A 24,228-nucleotide genomic window follows, 5' to 3' on the forward strand; every position below is an offset into this window, starting at 1 on the left:
GACATTGGCCTAGAGAGTGATTGGGAAAGAACAAAACTGGATTCTGGAGAGATGCTATTTTTGCAATAGTTTTTCCAACTAAAAGCTGTCCTTGAGAAGTCATCTAAGTACTGTTAACAGAGTCACGCCATTTCAGTACAATCTCAGGATAAGAAAATAACTAATTAACACAACAGGCTTCGTGCAGGATGGAGACTGCATCAAAGGAGGCACTTAAAAGGCCAAGCAATCCAGGGAAACAGAGTCATTTGCTTTTTATGGTTTAAATCATTTCACCCACTACAGTTCCACAAGTTTTTTTCATTCCACACAAGGACAGTTTGGTCCCACTTGGCAAACATGGGACTTCTTTGCCTGTGCATGTGTGTTTCTCAGCAAGAAGAAGAACAACAACAAAAAATGTGTCCAAGGTTGATTAGTAATTTTTCACTGTGGCTTTGAATCACGTATGGTGTCAACACAGCTACAGAAATTGGGTTTGTCAGCTAAGCCTCCTTCCCTGCCAGCCAAGCAGCAGAGCATGAAACATAAACCATAAAGAAACAATGGCAGGACTTGGGGGCTATTCATTATTGTTCTCCAAATACATCCTAGTGACAGAATGGAAAATGGTCAACTGGGAGTCCAAACTATATTCTCATCAAGGCCAGAATAATTTCTTAGGGTAGAGTTTTTTCTCTTTTTCCATTATTATTATTATTAATTATCATTATTATTATTTTTAGTTTTTGAAAATTTGTTAACAAAGGAGAAGGAAAATGGTTGAGCAATGTCTGCGAATGGTTTGGCAGCATGGAGTATGTGGCTTAACTGGCCAGAAGGAATTTTGAGTTATCATGGCAGAATTCTCAATCCACATGCCCAGAACAATGACATATGCCTGCAGGCCTGCATAACCTAAGACTCTCACCCATCAAATGAGGGAGTTGGGGAACTGGACAGGAGGTGGTGAACTTGAAGGATTAGTGTGAACACTACACGTATGTACTCACACACATACACATTTGTGAGTGTGTGTCCTTTCAATAAAAAATGAAAAGCTATAGAAAAAAATGCCTATTCATTAGACATTCATTGAAAACATGGGTATCTTGGAGTACCTGGGTGGCTCAGTCAGTTAAGCATCTGACTCAGGTCATGATCTCATGGCTTGTGAGATCGAGGCCTACATCAGGCTCTGCACTGACAGCATGGAGCCTGCTTGGGATTCTCTCCCTCTCCCTCTTTCTTTGCTCCTCCCCAGCTCACATGCGTACTCTCTCTCTCAAAATAAATAAATAAACTTTAAAAACATTAAAACAAAAACAAAAACATAAAACATGGGTATCTTGGATCAGGCCTTGGGCTAGGCAAGGATAATCAGCAATGAGAAAGGAACTCCATCTTGGAGGGGATCCTGAACCAGAAGGAAAAAAAGGAATGTAAACATCCTTGGTTGGATGTGAGTGGGAAGGTCCCAAATTGTGATGTAGGCAACTACGTAGATAATTTTTCCCACTGACCAAGAGAGGAAAAATGCGAGTGATGGTAATTTTGGAAAGAAAGGCTAACAGTTCAGATTTGGGCATTGGAGCTGCTGTCAGCAACACAACATGTAGTGAGTAAGACATCTGCAGCAAACACTTGGACACATGGGCCTGGAGCTTCAGAGAGAAATCTGGGCCGGCGGCAGAGATGTGAGACTGGTCAGGGTAAGACTGGATTCCACAGACATAAATAGGAGATCACCCAGGGAGAATGGACAGTGAGAAAAGAACCGAGGATGGTTCTAGAATGCTGTGATAGACAGCAATTCAGCAAACACCTCTTGGATAGCCACTCTGTGGAGTCATTTTATGAGGTAGTTCCAGGCATAGTGAGGTGCAAAGAATGGAGTTCTAGCCTTCACAGATATGACAACTCATATGGGTATTTGAGAAAGACAAACATTTCTTTCTTGATATCAGTGGTACTTTCTCTAAACTTAGCCCCCAAATTTACTAAAATGACATAGAAAATATTGTTTTATATTTTCTATGCCTTCTCAGTACGTTTTCCTAAGTTTTTGATTTTGTTCTTAAAATTTAGGATTATTGATTTTCATTTTTGTCTCTGCTATTAGAATACTAAGCTCCTTGAGGTCAAGGGCCACTATAATATCAAGACTCTACATGAGAATAATACCTATCACTTACTGAGCACATAACATATGCCAGGCATTCTTTCTAAGTGCTTTACAAAAGTTATTCCATTTAAACACCATGAAAACCCTACAAGGTTGGTATTACTCCTCCATTTCACAGATGCAACAGTCAGGGTACAACTGCTGGCAGATGGCACAGCCAAGCCACAGACTCAAATTTGTCTTGTGATCATAGGGGTAAATCAAGCTCTTTTAAATGATTCTGTGTGTCTGCTCCTCATGAAGACAGAACAAATGATCACCATCAGTGACAGGAAGGAGGTTTTGTAATAACTGAGGATCTGCCATCAAACACCCTTGCCCACCCCCACCCGGGACCACTGTAGGAAGCCAGCTAGCATGCTTTGACAAGTATTGTTCTCTAAGACTATTAGTGAATGTCCAAACTTGGGAGGAATGAAACCCTGATGAATGAAAGGGGGTTGTCATATTCATCACATAATGAAACATATCTATTCAAAAAAATGGAACAAGTCATGTTCTAGGCAGATTTGCAAGCTGGCTTTGGATCTTTTCTTCCATGTATAACTAATACTGCATTAGGCAGTACAAGTGGGGACTCAACAGGATCTTAATAAACTAAAAAATCAAAAATTAAAAAGTTAAATGAGGTTCAAAAACTCAAATTTGACAGAATGTCCCTGAAGGAGGAACAGAATGGATTATTTGGCCCTAATGTACTAAGTTTAACAAGCAAGCAAGAATAAACAAAATATGGTCGTCCATACAATGGAATATTATTCAGCCATAAAAAGGAATGAAGTCCCGACTTATGCTACAACATGAATGAATCTTGAAAACATTAAAAGGAAAAAAGCCAGACTCAAAAGAAACATGTACTGCCTGATTCCATTTACATGAAGTGTCCAGAATTTGCAAATCAATAGACACAGGAAATAGATCAGTGGTTGCCAGAAATTGGGAGGGGAGAGTGATTGTTAACAGGCACCAAGTTTCCTTTCTGGGGCAATGAAAACATTCTAAAATTAGATCATAGCAATGGTTATACACCTAGTGAATATACTAAAAAAAAACCCCACCAAATTGTGCACTTTAAATGGGTTTATGAATCACAGCTCAATTAAAAATTACAAGTTAAAAAAATCAAGCAAGACAATGAGATTCATAAGAAAAAGTACTTAGGAATCACAAAACAATCTTCTTTTTATTAAAGAATTAGTCAGACCCTATGGACGACAGCCTCAAGCTCTGGGATACAGATGGCTTCTAGGAGAGGCGCAAAGCTGATTAGACTTGGAAAATAAGACATATAGAATACTAAAGAGATAGCAATGATTCTATCTAAAAACCCAAAGTCAGAGGGGGTGATTTAATCAGTTTCTTCAAGTATACAAGGATTCTTAAGCAAAGAATAGCAACCAGCTCCTTTCCATCCCTTGTGAAGATAGAGCAGAAAGAAGAGGGCCCAAAAGATAATACAAAGGATTTAAGACAGACACAAAAAAAGTATATCTTTACAGTCAGACAGAGTTTAACTAAGGGCAAGGTTACTAAAGGAGGCCGTGGGCTCTCCACCACCTCTGAAGATCTACAAAAAAAGGGCAGAGGCTTTGGGACTTTTGAGAATGTTTTCAAAGCCCCATTTGTGAATGTGTCACCACGCTCCTCTAGAGGACACCCTTTCTATCATAAGGTAACTGAGTGGGATAAAGGGAAAGACATCCTGTGGACCAGATGAAGTCTAATCGGGTTTAGGTTAGAGCAAATTTCTTTAGAATAATTCCAGTTTCCTACAATTCTCCTTCATAAAGCATTCTCATGGGTAAAAAAAAAAACAAAAACAAAAACAAAAAAACAAATTCTTCTGCTCCCAAATGAACTTAGAAGATTTGATACAGAAGATTCGGGGGCTCTGTCAAAACAACACTCCCATGCTAGGTGCTTTAGCTACTCAGAAGTTCCTTTTCTCCTTACTAATCTTTTCAGAATTTTGTAGTTTTTCTCTAATTCTGAAAGTATCTCTGCTGTCGGCCTCGCATCCACCTACCTAGTCTGTCAGAACGTAGGGATTTCCCACCGCCCTGTCACCAGACTTTGCGCTTTATTGAACCACGAGTGCTCCCCTGCCACTGGCCACAACAACATCTACATTCGACTGCGTAATCCCCCCGTGTCTAGCAGTGCCAAGTGGGAATACCATACCTTGATTCTATCCATACACCCTACTGTCTAACACATTGTATCTTTACGCTGAAAATTCTACAAATCCAAGCTTTTAGCTATGCCTATTTTTTCAATATAGAAATATGAATTTTCTGATTTAAATAGGGACATTTTTCACAGTTCTGATGTGTTTGTCCTCTCTAAACAAAGACCAGTATACTGATGTCACAATTATACATTTGAAATTTCTGCCTCTTAATTAAATAGACATAAGTCAATGTCAATGCCATACCACCAGCACTCTTGTCCATAAAAAAATTAAGTCATCACTTACAAACTGGCATGCTTTCTAACGAGCACATATTTGTCGGGTGCCCATCCTCAGAGTGTCACAAATATTACCGGCAGCCACATAAACTGCTATGAAATGCACTGCCAACTGCCAAGAATACTTAACAAAAAATAGACATCTTACCTTACCGAAGCCAGAATCAAAGAGCAGAAATGAATCAGGCAAAATTACAATCTTTTTCCTAACCCCTCGTACTAATTTGGAAGCGAGACGGTGGTGGAGGAACAACATCAAATACCCTTTACAAGTCAGAACAGAACAGGTCTTAAAATTGTTTTTGGCTCCACTGCCCCTGGGTCAGCTCCTGAAACAGAAGTCAAGCTGTGACTTATAGGCTTATATTAATTTTCCTTATGCTGCTTAATTTTAGTAGCATAGTTTCCACATACTCTAATTTCTTGTTTTTGGTGTTGTATGACATGTCTTGTAAATAGTGTGAAGTTGGTTTAACTATACAACATTAAAGTTATATCCCCATTAGGTCTATAATCTAAAGACCTGCTACTTCTAGATAAGGAACAGTTCTGACCTCTGGGAACTACTGAGAATTATGGAGAAATCCAACAAGGCCCTCTTACTTGCTTGAGACTAACCTTAAACAAGAGGGCCCTGCTAATTTATACAAAGTTGTCCTTTCAAAATTAGGTAGACAAACACTTCATATTCCAGACCCTGAGTCTTCCATGACTTCCACAGTTTTAGAAAAATATTCTTCTACATGAGTGTCCCACTCTCTGCACCACATTGTTCAGGTCCCACTCCTCCCCAAAGACTATGAAAATGAGGTTGATGTATTTGGCTTGGCCCATACTGCATAGTCCCACCAAGTAAAAAATCTTGTGACTATCAGGGTAGGGCAAGGATTGTATATGTTCAATGTTTGGAGCAGATCTTAGTAGCACGCTTCAGACGAGGTGTCCATCTACTAACACAGCAGTCCTTGTACTCTGAGTGGACTAAGGTTCCAACTGCCAGTCAGCCCAATGGAAGAACCTACTTCCCCTGTCCTACACACCCTCGTCATAGAACACTGACTGAATGAGAAAGCAGTTATGTTCTTGATCAAGGGACCTTTGCAAAGGATCTTAATCAACCACCAATGACACATCTTTATATTGTGCAGGATTAAGCTCTCTGATATCTCCATATTACTGACAGCGTGAGATTCAAAGCTAGGAATGAGGGATGAAGAACGATCTGAAAGCAGCAACTAGGAAAAGGATGACACCCACCCAGCATCCCAGCCTAGTGGCAGGAGATGGTAGAAAACAAAACTGCCACCACCATGGGGACAATATGCTCAGGAGAGAGACATATTTCTGTTGGAGTTAGAACATGAAAGGAATGTTCCAAGACGAGGTTGGGAATATAGAAGATTCTGCTGATGCTGCATTCTGAATTCTAGGGGACACGGGACTTGGGAAGGAGTGGCAAAGAGGTAGAAGAGAAAAATCAGAGTTTGGGAGATAAAGGGTTTCCTATGAGCTGGGTTTCTTGTGGTGACATCTAAATAGTGGTCAAGAATATGGAGATCAGAGCTTTATTATTGGAGGCAGATATTGGGGATGAGGCTGAGAGTGGGGTCAGAGAGGGATGACTGTCTGGCCCCCTTTTGACCCTGTTGGTGGAGGAGAGGAAGGCCAGGGAAATGGGATCTTATCCCTCTCTTAATCCCTGATGATGGAGGAGGTAATCCAAACAACAGAGGAATATCATACATTAAATTTCTATGAAATTCTAGATTTAATTTTATAACAACAAATAAAAAGGTGAAGGAACAGCCAGAATAATGGAACTTAGATGGGATTCTTTACGCTTCAACAGCTTTATCTGGGAAAACTTTTAGGGAAAGTTAGGGATATTTCATGGCTTCTGGGAAACTGAAATAGGAATGTTTGACTTGATGCCCTCTTAAACATTTACAAGGCACTAAAGTGGAGTTTACATTGGGAAAGTTATAAAATCTTGAGATTCAGTTTCCTTATCTGTCAAGTGGTTCAAAGTGGGATAATACCTAATAATACCTACCTCCTAAGGCTTTCACGAAGATTAATGCTGTAATTAATGATGTAAATGCATACACACCACCTACTATATACTACAGGCCCAGTAAACATATTTTTTTTAAATTGGAGTATAGTTGACACATAATGTTACATTGGTTTCAGGTGTACCCAAAGCAATCAACAGATTCAATGCAATCCCTAACAAAATACTAACAGCATTTTTCATAAAAACTAGAAAAAATAACACTAAAATTTGTATGGCACCACAAAAGATACTGAATAGCCAAAGCAATCTTGAGAAAGAAGAACAAAGCTGGAAGTATCACAATTCCAGATTTCAAGATATACTACAAAGCCATAGTCATCAAAACAGTATGGCACTGGCACAAAAATAGACACAGAGATCAACAGAACAGGATAGAGAGCCCAGAAACAAATCCACAATTATATGGTCAATTAATCTATTGCAAAGGAAGCAAGATTATACAATGGGGAAAACAATCATTTCAATAAATGGTGCTGGGAAAACTGACCAGCTATATGTAAAAGAATGAAGCCAGACTACCTTTAAACACCATACACAAAAATAAACTCAAAATGAATTAAAGACCTAAATGTGAGACCTGAAACCACAGAAGTCCTTAGAAGAGAGCAAAGGCAGTAATTGCTCTGACATCAGCCATAGCAACATTTTTCTAGATATGTCTCCTAACGTAAGGGAAACAAAAGCAAAAATAAACTATTGGATTATATCAAAATAAACGCTTTTGCACAGCAACGGAAACCAACAACAAAATAAAAAGACAACCTACTGAATGGGAGAAGATATTTGCAAATGATAAATCCAATAAGGGGTTAATATCCAAAATACATAAAGAACGTATATAACCCAATACCAAAAAACAAACAATCTGATTAAAAAATAGGCAGAGGACCTGAATAGACATTTTTGCAAAGAAGATATACAAATGGCCAACAGACATATGAAAAGATGTTCAACATCACTAAATGTCAGGGAAATGCAATCAAAACCACAATGAAATTTCACTTTACACCTGTTAGAATGGCTAAAAAACCCAATCAACATTAAATTACCCTTTCCATTTGTTCTTTATAACAAACCCATGAGTCAAATGTTATTTCCATTTTAAAATGCAGACACAGATTTTTAGTGAGATTCAGTAACTTATTTAAGCTACCTCCTTTAGGAAGAGGCTGAGCTGGGATTTTTAACTCTGCTTGGACTGATGCCAAAGGTTGGTCTGAGCTCTTTCTGCTGAACCTCATTGCCTCTCCTGTTTGTTTTTCTGCTACAGTTAATACCGGAACTTACTTCCCAAAAACGGACTAAGAAACATACTGCCTCTATAAATTCCAAGCACAGTAAAATAGGCGTACCTGGCACAGGCTCGCATGTGAATCACTATCAGCCAAGAACCACCTGCATTAACTAATAGCAGTGGTGGTGAAGAATAAACAGAATATGAAGAGAACATTAGGCACTTAAAAATCTCACAATCGCCTAGGATTCTTTAAGGTTCTGAGTGAGTTCCTCTGGGTTATAAGGGTATGGTTTGGCTCTGTTTTCATTTGTTTCCTCTTTATGTACTGAAAAGAACCAATTGTTAATGAAAACCAGTGAAACAGCTGCAGTGTACAGTAGAAAATGTGCTAAACAGTCTAAAGACACAGATTCTGACCCTGTCTAGGCCACTGGGCAGCCAGATGGCCCTGGCAGGTTCATAACCTCGCTGGTAGTAATAATGTATTGATGGAGAACATGGATTTCAAAATCAAAAAGTTCTGGCTTTGATTCTGGTTCTTCTACTTCTACTTCTACACTACTGTGTGACCTTGGTCAAGTTATGCTCTTGAGCCACAGCTTCCCCATCCCCAAATGAAGAAATTAACACCTAACTCCAGAACTATTATTACAAGGATTAAATAAACTATTGTAGATAGTTGGCACAGATTTGGTGTTCAAAAACCATCTGTTATAATTGTTACCACCACCACTCTCTGAGTTTCGTATTCTTGGTTTCTCACAATATTACCTGTCTACTCTGTTCTATCTTCCAAACAGGATTACTTGAGATGATTATTGTGTGTAAAATAGGATTTTGTAAAATTTAAAACACCACAGAAGAATAAAGAGTTATTATGAGAATAACTCAGAAAAGAGTTGAATGCACTATCGCTGCCATTTGAGGTGACAGGAATGATTAATCTTGAAATTTGGGGAAAATGATAACCCAGTCCTAAAGGTCCTAAATATCTAGCTGAGGAAAACAAAATGTCCTTCAGGTTCTCAGAACTCCCAAGTTCTTTTTTTCCATAACATAATTGGAACCCCTAAGGGTCCATTTAATTCACAGTATAAACGTAAAACAACAACAACAACAAAGTTGAAATAAAGGAAAAGATGGTTTCACAGATTGCCCACAAAACTGGGAAATTGTTTACTACAGCACAATGCAATAAAGAGGCTTACAAATTGAGTCCTGGGGGAAGAACACAAGCTATATTTGTTGCATGTGGATATCAGAGGCCAGAAGTTGGCTTCTTCTATTCTGTGAAGTGCCTTGTGCATAAATTTGTAGACTGTCATTCCCTTTAACTCAAAACACTGGTGAACAAACAGCTGGAGCAAAGCCACCTCCAGAATATGACCAGCCATAATTCTCAGAACACTGACCATCTCTCGTTGCTCAAACTCAGGCCTTAAATCATTGACTTGCTTAACTCAGAGTTGTTGTTCATCAATGCAAGTCTTCACTGATCTCAGAGAATCCTAGGGAGGGGGACTTTGTAAGTCATCTGGACTCCCCAGAGCCCTCAATGCTAGAAGAGTCTTTTTCACACAATTCCCTACAGAGGCAGGGCATTTCAGAGACAAGAGTGCCCCACTGGCTTGGTTGCCCCCACTGGAGTTACAGTTGACAAGTACCAGGGCTAACACAATTCCCCTGCCCTAAGGCTTCCATGAGGGGCCTCCTGCTACAGAACATTCTAGTCATGGGGCGCCTGGGTGGCTCAGTCAATTAAGTGTCCAACTTCAGCTCAGGCCATGATCTCACAGTTCATGAGTTCAAACCCCATGTCAGGCTCTGTGCTGACAGCTCAGAGCCTGGAGCCTGTTTGGGATTCTCTCTGTCCCTCCCCCTCCCCTGCTCACATTCTGTCTCTCTCTGTCTCTCAAAAATAAATAAATGTGAAGGAGGAGGAGGAGGAGGAGGAGGAGGAGGAGGAGGAGGAGAGCATTCTGGCCCTTTTTGCAGTCCTCACCAAGAATTCCAAGAAGAACTTCTGTGCAGACATGAATTAGGCTCCATTCTCTCTCACTCAGAGTACAGAACTCATTGCTGTTTTCTTGAAGCAAGTGCATGACAATATTGGCCCATGTTGTATTTCCCATCAACAAACATCCCTAAAACTTTCCCCCATTACTTGATATCAAACCGAACTCCCACCTGCCTTTTTTGGACTTAATGTAGTATTTTCTTAGCCTAAGTGTAGGACTTTACATTGACCTCTGTAAAATTCTGACTCACGGGCTCTGGTAGCATAGTATAGTGGTTAAGAACATGGGCTCCAGGGGCGCCTGGGTGGCTCAGTCGGTTGAGTGCCTGACTTCGGCTCAGGTCATGATCTTGCAGTCTGTGAGTTCGAGCCCCGAGTCAGGGTCTGTGCTGACAGCTCAGAGCCTGGAGCCTGCTTCGGATTCTGTGTCTCCCTCTCTCTCTGCCCCTCCCCCACTCATGCGCGCTCTCTCTCTCTCTCTCTCTCTCTCTCTCTCTCTGTCAAAAATAAACATTAAAAAAATTAAAAAAAAAAAAAAAGAACATGGGCTCCAGTGTTAAACAACTGGTTTCTGTCCCAGCTATGCCTCTTATTGACTGTAGGACTTGGGCAAGTAACTTAACATCTCTGTGCCTCCATATATCTACCTATCAAATAGAATATTAATAGTATAGACCTCAGAGGGTCATAGGAGGAGTCAACGAGGGAATCTACACAATACATTTGGCATTCTACCCGAACACAGTAAGCCTTCAATAAGTGTTATCTGTGGTTGTTATTAGCAAACCCATCCCATCAAACTACACATATCTTTTTTAAATCTTGTGTCTCTTATTAGATGTGTTAGCCATCTCTTCCAACTTTGAGTGACCTATATGTAACACAGTCATATCTTCAGTGCTTTCATCAAAATTTTTGAGTAAACTGGACTGGACAGAACAGCATCAGCAAACGGACTCCTGAGTCTGTCCAGATGGACATCAATCCATCAATCAGCTCAAAACCATTTGGTTACATTTGTTAAACCAGTATGAAATTAAGTATGAATCTACTTAATTAATCACAACTAGACAACAAGAATAAAAATCACTGCCAGATTCCTCCCAGAAATAAAAATCTACTCTATGACACTCTATAACCAATCAGATGAACTGTGGAAGGATAAAAGGATTTAGAAATAGGAATGTTTTACTTTTTCTTTTTCTTTTTTTAGCTCATATTGGCTCTCAGTAATGATCACAAGGTGTCATTTGCCTTGGTGGTGGTGGTGATGATGGTAGCAGCTATGTGTAAGGCACTGAGTCAAGCACTTTACATGGATTATCTAATTTAATCCTTAAAACAACCCTTTAAGATTGGTGTTGTGATCATCCCTCTCCTTTTTACAAAGAAGGAAACAGGCTTAGGTCATACAGTTTGAAAAGGGCAGACCTAGCATTCAAACCCACATCGATTAATTTCTGGAGCCCAAACTTCTATCCAAGTGTTATATTACTTCCCTTTTGTACAAATGCCACCTAATGGCTATATGAACTATACAGCTAGGTTACAGTTCCAGCCTTGAAGACCCCAAACCTTGACACTGTCAGTATCCCAGAGTTGACTAGACATAGTCATGTTGCCTCACCCTGACAAAACTCACAATGAAGTGGTGTAGCAAACCAGAATGTCAATTTATTGATTGACAACAGTAATGTATCTCTCACACAGACCCTAACGGTCATTGTCTGACCACAGCATTTCCCTCTTCAGACAGTTCTATTTACAGAGGCAAATTGTAGTCACAAGGTGTCAGAAGGAGAAGTTTCTGTAGGACTGAAATGTAAAAATTGAATCTCTTGCAAAGGAGGACTTATATGTTGAACTGAAACTTTGAAGGTTGCTGACAATCCCATTCCTGAGGATAGTTACCGGGAGCCTGGGGCACAGTGTTCACTTTTAGGTGTTCCCATTCAGACACATTTGTGCTTCACTTATGTTTACGCCAGTCTTTGGCTTAGAGATAATCACTGTCTTTAGGTGACTGTCCACAACTCTGCTCTGATCCATTCTCTGATGGCTATATATATTAATTTACTTCCCAACCAAGTTCTAGAATAACCCCATATCTTAGTCTATCCTCTATATTATACTTAGCTCTTCCCTAAGGCCTTTGACTCACTTAAGACAGCTAGGAGCTCTCCTACTATCTTTTCTATTTTTCTTTTAAACCTCTTAAAAATATATCTACCATATTCAGTTTGGTGAACATAGTACAAAAATAGGATTAGATACATTTCTGTTAACATTTTTTATCTTCACCAAACACTGGTTTCAATGGGGAAAGGGGGTAGAGGGTGGGTAATGTGGTCAGAGAGATGAAAAAGACAAAGGATTAACTTATTCTTCATATAGTTCTGCATTATTTTATGATAAAATACGTGTGTCACTTTTATGGCTAAAAATTCTAATAAAGTTGAAAAAAAATAAAAGTTACCTAGTCCAATAATATAAATCCTCTCTACAGTATACCTTCACTGGTTGTCCCGTTTACTCTTAAACACCTCTAGAAATGGAAACTCGGGCTCTGGAGGCAGTTCATTACATTTCTTAACAACTCTTTTAGAATAATCTTCGTATTATTAAGTCAAAGTTTGTTTCTGTGTACCTCCTACCCATGGCCTTAATTCTACCCCTTGGAACTCCCCCCTCAGACATTTAGAGAGTAAATGCAGCATAAACCTACTACTTGGCTTTTCTTCTAGGCTAAATATTTTCTAGGGTTTTTGAGAAGGATGCTGAAAGATGACAGAAATATATGCTATGCATCTTTTCAAGATTATGATTCCTGAGACTGAGCTAGAACACCTTGGCTCCTTATGAGTCTGCTTTGGAAGGGCTCACCACTTTGTTACAGCTCTCACTTATAGAAGGAAGCAGGTAGCCAGACACTAATAAGGGTGCCAAACTACAGTACATGGAAAGTGGGGCTCTGGGCATGGGGAGTCAGGCTCTTGACCTAGAAGTGGAAGTAGCCCTATACACAAACAAATCAGAGCCACTAGGCAATGGGCGGGGAGGGCAGGGGCACAGGTCCTAGAGAATGTTCTGGGCTGGGCCACTTGTTGATTTTAGACATTCCTACCTAGGAAATGCACCATGAGCAATGCTCTTATTCTGACCACAGTGCATTAGTCAGATAAACAGACTTCTGAGAGAAAAAATCAAGGAAGACAATGCAAATGTTTAAGTGTGGGAATGTCATGGACACCGAACCAAAGCTTGAGAAAGTGAAAGTGACTGGAAATGAAGTGAAACGGTTTTGCTGGTCAAGGATGGAATGTGAAAGAGAACCAAAGATCTTAAATGGAGCACACTTCTCATGACCCCTCACTTTGCTCAGTGACTCAGACTGGGAGTTTCTGCAACACATACAAAATTCTGCTTGGTAAAGTGACCTCCCGACTCTTTTCTGACAACCTTATCATGACTATCTGGGGAATAACTCACTCCGCGTCATTGTGATAATGATCACAAGCACATTTCCCTGCTCTTGCTGGGCGCTACAGAGATTATGAAGCACTTTTCCAAGTATTTTCTCATTTGACCCTCACACAAAGTCCGTGAGGCTGAGACTGCTGTCTGTCTGTTACAGGTAAGGCAACTGCTTTAAGTTCAAGGAGTTTTTCTTTTTCCATGATACCACAGCAGTGGGGTCTGCAACTCCTTCCCTGAAGGCAACCAAAACACACACAATGATCCCTCTCCCACCCTTAATTAGCCTGGAGCCTAGTCATCCAGACAAGCCCAGCTTCGATTTGTGCACACTTACACCACACCACGCCGCTTTATCAGCTCTAACATCTTGAGAATAAAACACACATGCACAAGAATGTTTTCAAGGTGGGCCTACATATCTGGCCCTGCTATATTTGAATAGTGCCACGGAAATACTGACTGCCTTAATGGGCTTCCCGCATGGCATGTAAAACCTGGTTCCATCGTTACCTGGTCTCAATTTTTCCAACTACAGAACTATTCTAAAGATATTCCTAGAGTGTGTTTCACTCAGATTAACACAGCCTGGTGAAATTTCAGTGCCAAATAAGGGAAAAGATCATGTGCTACGTTCCCTGGAGGTCTATTACAGCCTGGCAAGCAGCTTCCTGCAATACCCATTTAAAAAGATTAGCAGGAGGAAGAAAACCAAGGTTACAATCAAAGAATTATCACTAAAAGTTCTCAGTATAATTCCTTTCTTTGAAGCCTAAACACAGTGTCTTCTCACGTGACGGTAGCCAAGGTATGCGAATCGAAGGGGCAGTGGATCCCTGAGAGTACAGAATATTTTAAAAATCATCTTCTCAAAAGTAGATGTAAAGGGGACTTTTTTTTTACATTTTCCAGGCCTAAATATTCTTCTTCCTTGTCCTCGCTTCAGCTCTTTCAAATGTTGCCGAAAACCGAAGTAAATAAGACAACAAAGAAAATCTTAAAATTCTCTTGGAAAAACCTCATCTTTTTGAAGGGAATATTAGTAGGAGGGACAACTTGTTCTAAGGAAGAATCAGGGAATCTGTGAAAACACAAGGCCCTGGGAGCCAGAGAGGTCACCCAGCAAAGGCCACAGCAGGGATGGTCAGCAATGGTGGCTATGCACACTGTCACTGCCCTGAACCTAGGAGGGAGGGCAGTGGTCCTCAATGCTCTTGCTATTCCTAGCATGGCATCTGTCTCACACAGAGTTCTGTAAATATTTGCTGACTGAAATGAGATGAAATGGAAACAGCCTCCCAAACGTCCCTAAGTGTGCGTTAGACACTAGCATACTAGAGTAGAATTATTCATTACTGGCAGAAAGGAGAAAGAAATACGATTTTGAATCTAATGTCTTTAAGTCTTGCCATGTGAAGGATGAGAAAAATCCTGATGCATCAGAGTCTCCAAACTGGATCACCTATCATGACAAAGGAAAGGGCTTCCATAATGTGCTACAGCCTGCAGCATATGTTCAACCACTCAACAAAACGTCCTCTCAGGACGAGCCTCTCCCAGATCTCCACAGATCCCATTCAACTCAGAAAAGACTTTACTTTCAGGTCACCCACGGGATTTGCTTGTGGCTGCTGGTTACCCAACTGCCGCTTAACATGGTACAGCTCTCTGATGGCACTGCCTGTCATCACACAGATTTGGCACACACAGTCTAGAGTGTAACGTATCGACCCAAAGAGGTTTTGCTCTTGAGAAGAGATGCTATAATGTATGATACCCAGCTGCAGACCTGGGTGGAGGGTCAGTTGGCCTGAGTTCAAGCTCTAGTATTTTCTAGCTGTGGGAAGATGGACACATTATTTCACCTGTCTGAGCCTTGGTATTTTCATCTGGAATGTGAGAGGCTTAAAGTGGTTCACTTTGAAGATCCTTTCTAGCTTCTAGCACTTCTAACACTCCATGACCCTGGGAAGAAAAGCAACTAAAGTTAAACCCTTTGTTGCTTACATGCTGCACAGGAAACAGGTTGATGCATCCACAGGTCACAGAGACATGGATCCTATTAGCAAAAGCTCGGCCTGTTCTGTGGCTGCAAGGAATGAGAAGAATATTTTGGCTTTTGGAGTGGGCAAAGATTTGGTTTGGACTTCTCTCTAAAAAGACAGCATGTCTCAGCACTTACAAATGATGCCAGTAGCCACAGGCTGGGTCACTGCTTTAAGTGAGGGAGGCCCAGCATACACAACACAAATTCCTTAATTACCATTACTATAACCTTTACCACACCTTGTTTTTCTTGGGGGCTCTCCTGGTCAGGTAATCTGAGTTAGATTCAACCCAATTTATAAAATTTGAAACTTTTCCCACTGTAGGTAAGATTACATGCTATTTTAAGAAATCTCTTGGGGGATGAGGAAATATGTTGTTTTTCTTTTAAATATTATACTGTATATCGATTCCAAATGCTAACCGAGCTTTTAAAGAAAAACATGAGTTCCCTAAAAATAGCCTGTCTACAATGCCTCTTAGATTTGGGCACTTTATACACAAAGCATAACTTGGCTTAGCATGTAATGAGAAACAAAATAATATTTGGTGAACATATCTAAAAAGTTTTAAAAAAAACACCTAAATATAAGTGTCAAATATTAATTAACGGGCGCTGCATTGCTACTTCAAAGTTGTACTCTCCAAAACTCACAAGTGAGCCCCTACATCCAGTTTTTAAAATATCTGGTAACCAAATGTCAAATCCAAAGGCCTACTCTGGGTCTACAGTTTTCTCTGACTACCTGCAGTATTTGCTAAAAACCTTTCTAGTCTTGACCTTCATGACTCTACATAGTACTGGCTCTCCTCCTACTTTTTTGATTTCATTCTCTACATCTCCTTCCTGAGCTATTCTTATTTGTCTCCTCTGTGTCCTACGATAACTTCTTCATGTATCTCAAAATTCAGTGGCCATACTATCTCCTTTCTCTGTTAGCTTATTGCTCTTATAGTCTTGCCTTTGGATTTGGCAAACTCTAGTTGTGTTCACCTCTAACTCTGTGTGAATAACACCCTAACCTGAATCATTAAATTTGACCATCTTTGTGAGTTTCAATTTTCTATCTCCCCTACTGCATGCTACATCTTTTACTATTTTGCTTATCATTATTCCAAATGTGGAAGCTATATAAAACTGGGTTGAGCAAGAAAGAACCCTGTGGGAATGGACTGAAACTGGAGGTTATCAGAGTGATTTCACAATTTCTAAAATATGTATGTGCGTATGTGTATACATATGTACACATAAACATTTGTTTGTTTCTTTGTTTATTTGTTTCCCAGCTCTGTCAGTTGAAAAGGCCAAGAAGCACAGAGCACACCTCCTCCCAGAACTTGGTCCCTGCTACCATTTCCGCTAAGAAAGAAGTGGGGATTCTTGGAGAAATGGGTGATTTAAGGACTGGGGAAGGATAGGCACAAGATGAACCTGGGAAGTGCTGAAGAAAAGAAAAAAGAAAAGAAAGAGAAGAGAAGGCAAGAAAAGAGAGTAAAGAAAAAAAGAAAAGGAAAAAAAGCAAGGCAAGAAAAAAGAAGAAAAGAGAAGAGAAGAGAAGAGAAGAGAAGAGAAGAGAAGAAAAGAAAAGAAAAGAAAGGAAAGGAAAGGAAAGGAAAGGAAAGGAAAGGAAAGGAAAGGAAAAGAAAAAATAGGGTCACTTGGGTGGCTCAGTTGGTTAAGCACTGACTTCAGCTCACGACATGATCTCCCGGTTCATGAGTTCAAGCCCTGCATCAGGCTCTGTGCTGACAGTTTAGAGCCTGGAGCCCGTTTCAGTCTGTGCCACCACCACCCCCCACCCCCGCTCCTTCCCCATTCGTGATCTGTCTCTCTCTTTCTCTCTCTTAAAAATAAAATAAACATTAAAAAAAATGTTTTAGAAAAGAGAAAAATAATGGGGGGGGGGGGGGGTGGATATGACACCAGAACACATTGACTAAATCTGGGACAATTTGAGCATCAAAATAATTCAGTACAATATTAACCACTAAAAAGAATAGGAATTCAGCAGTTCAAAACTGGTAAGGGATGGATGGATGGATGGATGGATGAGGAAAAAAGAGAGCTCTCTTGCTTATAGGAAAATGTTTGGTGATAACCGGTAAATGCAGAAGGAATGCTAGAGTTGGAAACTTTTGCAGCTATCTTCTGCAGCTTGGATTATACAAGAACTACCAAGGAATACTAAATCTGAGTGGATGATGAAAATCAAGAGATTTACTTCTCAGTGAATGCTTAGTGCTTACAAGGGAAAAAGAGTAGATAACATATAGAGAGTAAATAATATATATTTTTCCTATATAGAGGAAAAATTAGATTATATCCTGACCTAGTGATCAAAATTTACATCACCAATGAAGGGCAGATGGATATTACATTATACTTCCAGGTAACCTGAGAAGGGGAAAACATCACCTGGCTGACAAGGTGAATCTAATTATAAGGAAACATCAGACAAATTCAAAAAAAGCATGTAATAGAGGAAACTGTGATCTTCAATAATGTCAGTCATAAAAAATAAAGGCTGTGAATACGTTCCAGATTAAAGGAGACTAAAGAGGGGTGCCTGGGTGGCTCAGTCAGTTAAGCCTCTGACTTCGGCTCAGGTCATGATCTCACAGTTGGTGATTTCGAGCCCCGCATAGGGTTCTGTGCTGACAGCTCAGAGCCTGGAGTCTGCTTCGGATTCTGTGTCTCACTCGCTCTCTGCTTTTCCCCAACTCATGCTCTGTCTCTCTCTGTCTCTCAAAAATAAATTAAAATGTTAAAAAATAAAAAAAATAAAAATAAAGGAGACTAAAGAGACATGACAACTAATTGCAATACCTAATCTAGACAGGATCCTACGCTAAAGGAGGAAAAAATGTCATCAAGGACACCACTGCATCACCAGGTCAATTGACAAAACTGGAATATGAATGATAGATTAGATGGAAGTATTTAATCAAATTTACTGAAGGGGATAACTCTCTAAAGGTTATAAGAGAATATCCTGTTTCTTGGAAATAAAAAAATGAAGTATTCAGGAGGAAAAGGATTAAGATGAATGTAATTTACCCTCAAAAAAATCAGAAAACTGTTATGTATATGTATATGCATATGTAGTTATTTAGTGGGTAGGTAGGTAGGTAGACAGAATAAATTATGAAGCAAATGTAAAATATTAGCAACAGATGATTTTAGTAAATTCATCGCCAAGGGTAGCTACCATCTGTCCTGTGACATCACTATGACAGTATCATTGACCGTATTCTTTAGGCTATGTCTTTTGAGTGTGTTATTTAAAAAAAATTTTTTTTATGTTTATTTATTTTTGAGAGCTAGAGAGACAGAGCATTAGCAGGGGAGGGGCACAGGGCCCGACGCAGGACTCAAACTCATGGACCTCGAGATCATAACCTGAGCCAAAGTCGGCTGCTTAACCGACTGAGCCACCCGGGTGCCCTTTGAATGTGCTATTTTTATTCTTGTAACTTTTCTATACTTCCAAATAAAAAAAAAAAACCCAGAAAACAAAAAACAGCAAACAAAAACTAAACCTGGATTGAAGCAATTTATCCCAGCTTCCAAGCAAGCTGTCTCTACCTCCTATTGATTTTATTCTTCCAGGCAAGCGAGAAATATTACACTTGTCCCCAGGACTCTCCCCTCTCTCACTTTTCAGAGTCATTCCACAATATATTGTCTATTCACCCTTCATAATGTTTCACACCTTGCCTTTCTTTTGAATGCCTACAAACACCACACTATTTCAAATGTCTATCGTTTTACAATAAACTATTGCTATGACCTGTAGATTCATCTCTCCAATATGAGGCTCTCTCTGCCCTAAAACATCTTACATTTATTTACACATTTGTCTTGCAACAGTATTATTTTCATCCTGTCACTTTTCTTCTCTGATTTTCACATTGGACTCTGCATTGCCTAAAATAAATGAATAAGTCAATCAACAAATAAGTGCCTAACTTCTTACCCTCATGTAAAAAAAAAAATTTAATTGCAAAATAGCGCATTCTCATGACAGAAGAAAGTTGAAAATATCAGCACTTAAAGAAGAAAATCGATATAACTCATGCTCTCAAAAACTATATATAACCACTGCTAACAGCTTGTCCTTTGTCCTCCCTGATTTTTTTTCTCATAATAAATATATTTTACAAAATTGGTATTATACTGTACATTCTATTTTATAACCTATATTTTTCACTCCTCCCCATACCATGAGTATTTCCCCACTTGAATAAAGATTTTTATACAACACGATTTTTAATAGCTAGAGAGCATTCCACTGTATACATGTAATCTAACTTAATCAGTTCACAGAGTTTGAGGGTCTTTTCTGTCAATTTTTCATTCAAAAACATTTGTACATACATAGTTTTACTCATCTCTTAATGATTTCCTTAGAATAAATGGTAGTTTTTCATGAATAGACACTTCTCTAAAGAAGGCATTGGATGGCCAACAGGCACATGAAAAGATGCTCAACGTTGCTCCTCATCAGGGAAATACAAATCAAAACCACACTCAGATATCACCTCACGCCAGTCAGAGTGGCCAAAATGAACAAATCAGGAGACTATAGATGCTGGAGAGGATGTGGAGAAACGGGAACCCTCTTGCACTGTTGGTGGGAACGCAAATTGGTGCAGCCACTCTGGAAAACAGTGTGGAGGTTCCTCAGAAAATTAAAAATAGACCCACCCTATGACCCAGCAATAGCACTGCTAGGAATTTACCTAAGGGATACAGGAGTACTGATGCATAGGGGCACTTGTACCCCAATGTTTATAGCAGCACTCTCAACAATAGGCAAATTATGGAAAGAGCCGAAATGTCCATCAACTGATGAATGGATAAAGAAATTGTGGTTTATATACACAATGGAGTACTACGTGGCAATGAGAAAGAATGAAATAATATGGCCCTTTGTAGCAACGTGGATGGAACTGGAGAGTGTGATGCTAAGTGAAATAAGCCATACAGAGAAAGACAGATACCATATGTTTTCACTCTTATGTGGATCCTGAGAAACTTAACAGAAACCCATGGGGGAGGGGAAGGAAAAAAAAAAAAAGAGGTTAGAGTGGGAGAGAGCCAAAGCATAAGAGACTGTTAAAAACTGAGAACAAACTGAGGGTTGATGGGGGGTGGGAGGGAGGGGAGGGTGGGTGATGGGTATTGAGGAGGGCACCTTTTGGGATGAGCACTGGGTGTTGTATGGAAACCAATTTGACAATAAATTTCATATATTAAAAAAAAAAGAATAAATGGCAGTTTTTAAAAATCTTAAACTGAATCCCATCTTCTACAAATCAATCTTCTATTATTTAATGTATACAAAACACACCATGACTTTTTCACTCCTGTGCTTTTATTGCCTTTCTCATGTTGCCTTCATGCCTCCTCTATGTCAATCCAAACCAGAAGCAGGCAACATATCTTAAATGTCTTTGTATCACAAGTCCTCAAAAAATGGTCTTTGAGTGATTAGCATCTTCTGCGTTCTTCCAGGCCTCACCCAAGTCTCCCTCCTTTCATATAGACTTCCCTATAAACCTCTACAGGCCACAGTTATCCCTCCTTTCTGCTTACCACTGACATAAGAGACTGAAATATTTTCTCTCATTGACAAGGAGGTGAAAAGTACCTATGTGTCCTCCACTTGGCAGGCGGGAGAAACATGACATGGAAAGGTGACTTACTCGCTGATGTTCTGGTTCTGAGTCTCTGAGTAGGTGTTAGAGCCTGTGCCCAAAGAGAAGCCACAAGAAGTGTGTTCCCTGGGAAATTTTTTGTGATACTCGACTTGTCTCTGTTAGGCCCTCTATGTCTGATGTAAGCGCATTTGACCAGGTTAGCTTAACGCTAAAACCAGATGGTTTTAAAATTAATTACATGCCTAAGTACTTCAGGTTAATGAATTCTCTTTCCAAAAATATCAGTAAGATTCAGGTAGATATGTTTATCAAGAGCAATGCTAAAACACCTAACTTAGAAGGGGATTTACAGAGCTGCTTTAATAAATAGATGCAAATAATTTATATTTATAAGCTCGATAAGTAATATATGAAAGTGCTTGAGAAGATTTTTCAATATGAGACTTCCTAATATGCTTGCACTGAGGAATCAGAATTGCAATGGAGCTCCAGTATTTCAGCAAAGCAGTCAGGACTACTTTGGACTTTGGGGGAGAAATCTTACTACCACAGCCTCTGGGGGATCCAGCTGCTGCCTCAATACATTTATGGAGAAAAAGCACTATTTTATTTTACCGAGTTCCTCTAAGTCAAATTTTAAGCATGAATTAACTAAGTCATGGGCAAAGCCATCACTGAAGCTACCTCTGAGGTTCATGAAAGGAAGGGTCTCTGTGGATTAAGTTAGAAAACACATTTGCAGAAGTTCATTCCTCAGCAATTTTTGCTCTATTTGGGAATTTTCTGTAGTAGAGTTTTCTGCCCATTTTTTACAATTTTAATGCAAAATTTTAATGAGAAGCACTTTAGATAAAAGCAATGACATGGCACTGTGCACTGCCCTTTCCAAGATGGACAAGTTCCATCTTGTCAAAGGGCATTTCGAAGGGGCAGCTAATATCGCTGTAGTAATCCCCAAATCAAAGCCTCCTTGAGGATGGCCTATGTTCTCAGGCTCCCTCATGCCGGACACTGAGATTGGTTTCAGGGACAAGGAAGGTGCCACAAAAGAAATGATTAAAAACAACTAGAGGACGATTACTCCTTTGTGACTCCTGCTTGAGAGCCTGAAATCTGAGCAGAATTCATCTCAGTTTCTCTAATGAATTCCTCTGCTGCTGTCATGCGGTTAATTCTCCACATTTTCTACTACTCTGATTATTAAAAAAAGAAGTAAAAAGGAAAAGGAGCCAGCCAATATAAACATCAAAGGGTACTCCCACTTCTGTGGCCTTCAGATATTTTCCAGAGCTGGATTGTGGGGACAAAAGAGATTGGGGAGGGGGTGGGGGGAGGGGGAGGCTTGATTTCTGTTTCCTCTGGGAGACACTGGGAAAATCTGCCCCACAAGGCTACAGTGCAAGTAGGTGGCATGTTTCGTATCACTAGGCAGCAAGGGTTTTCTCAGTGGAGCTAGATGTTCCCTTGGCTTAGCCAGAGAGCCCCCAGCTATTACTGAATGGCGGCATGTGGAGGATGAGAGCTGGGCCCTCCCTCCAGACAGTCTAGCTGCAGACACCCTCCACGGGGCCTCAGACCAAAACACTGAAGGGAGCTGGGGGACGAAGTGGAGGAGGGAGGCGGGAGGCAACTTGAGAAATTTAAAACCAGCATAACTTTTCATTTCCTGAACTTAAAGCAAATAACTGTTTGTGGTATTCACTGGAGTTTGAGTTTTTTTTCTTTTGCCAAGCCTGTAGACTCCACAAAACATCGGTCTGAAGTTAACAAGAGGAGACTGAATGGGAATAAATGTAAAAACCTATTACATGGATATAAGAAAGTTCGGGATGGGAGAGTGACCAGGCTGAACAAGAGTTCATGTGAAAAAGATCTAGGGGTTTTAGTTGACTCTGAACAGGATATGAGCCCAACAGTGAGACTTGGCTGCTGAAAAATCCAATGCAATTAATTTAAGGCCAGATTAGCAGAAGTATGGTGCTCAGAATAAGGGGGGAAAATAGCCCCCTATGCTCCACAATGGTCCAGACACAGTTGGAGTCCTGCCTCCATTCTTGGTGCCAAGTTTTAAAGAATACACAGAAAAACTGGAGCGTGTCAAGAGTGTCGCGGGAAGAAAAAGGGGGTGGAAAGCATGTCACATGAGGAATAACTGGAGAAACTAGGATTGCTTCAACTGGGAAAAAAGAACTTCTTGGGTGGGTTAACTATCTGCAAATAGCTGGGGAGTCATTCTGTGGGAGACAGAGCAAACTTCTCTCTGTATCTCCAAAGTGCAGACAAATGGGCAGAAAAATAACCCAAATTAAAAAAAAATTTTTCTAACAATTCAAATTGCTCCAAAATGGAATCGGCTGTTCTGTGTAATAGTTCCTTTTCCAGCATTGGAAGAGTTCAAAGTCTAAACCTGCCAGGGATGTTATGAGTATTCCAGCATTAAGTGGGAGGCTGGGCTCAATGGCTCCTTAGATTCTGAACCTGAGAACTACACAATGAAACAGCAATAACATTAAAAATGAAAGGCACCTACCTAGCATTTGCTTACCTCCTTCTCTATATGTAAGTGGGAAATGTACTCAATCATTCAACAATACCACTATGTTCTTTCAGTTTGTATTAAGAGTAAACAAGGAAAGTCTTCCTTCCTTCCAAAACAAAGGAAGCATTGTTTGTAGGAAATCCAGCATTCTAACACCCTTTCTACTATATTTATTAACCTGTTATGCTTTTTAGATATCTTTTTTTTTAAGTTTATTTATTTATTTTGAGAGAGGGAGAGGGAGAGAGAGAGAGAGAGAGAGAGAGAGAGAGAGGGAGAGAGAGAGTCCTAAGCAGACTCCGTGCTATCTGCAGGGACCCCAAGGTGTGGCTCAATCTCATGTACTGTGAGATCATGACCTGAACCAAAATCAAGAGTTGGATACTTAACAGAGCCACCCAAGCGCCCCTAGACATCAGATCTTCAGAAACACTACATGCCAAAAAAGTTGAACTTGTTTTTCAAGCACAGAGCTTGACACAAAGTAGGTGCTCAAAGAGATTTGCTAACTGTGCTAGGATTGTGCTAGATGCTGTGAATA

At 40.0% G+C, this 24,228-nt stretch overlaps 1 protein-coding gene across 8 annotated transcripts in view; it reads right to left on the bottom strand.

The window, feature by feature from the left end:
• The window catches only part of RAD51B (RAD51 paralog B), a 647,682-nt gene that overhangs the window by 300,383 nt on the left and 323,071 nt on the right, over nt 1–24,228 (bottom strand). The gene's annotated exons all lie outside the window — the stretch shown is intronic.

The sequence above is a fragment of the Puma concolor genome, chromosome B3 (genome assembly GCF_028749965.1).
Source record: "Puma concolor isolate L17-30 chromosome B3, mPumCon1.1.hap2, whole genome shotgun sequence".
NCBI lineage: Eukaryota > Metazoa > Chordata > Mammalia > Carnivora > Felidae > Puma > Puma concolor.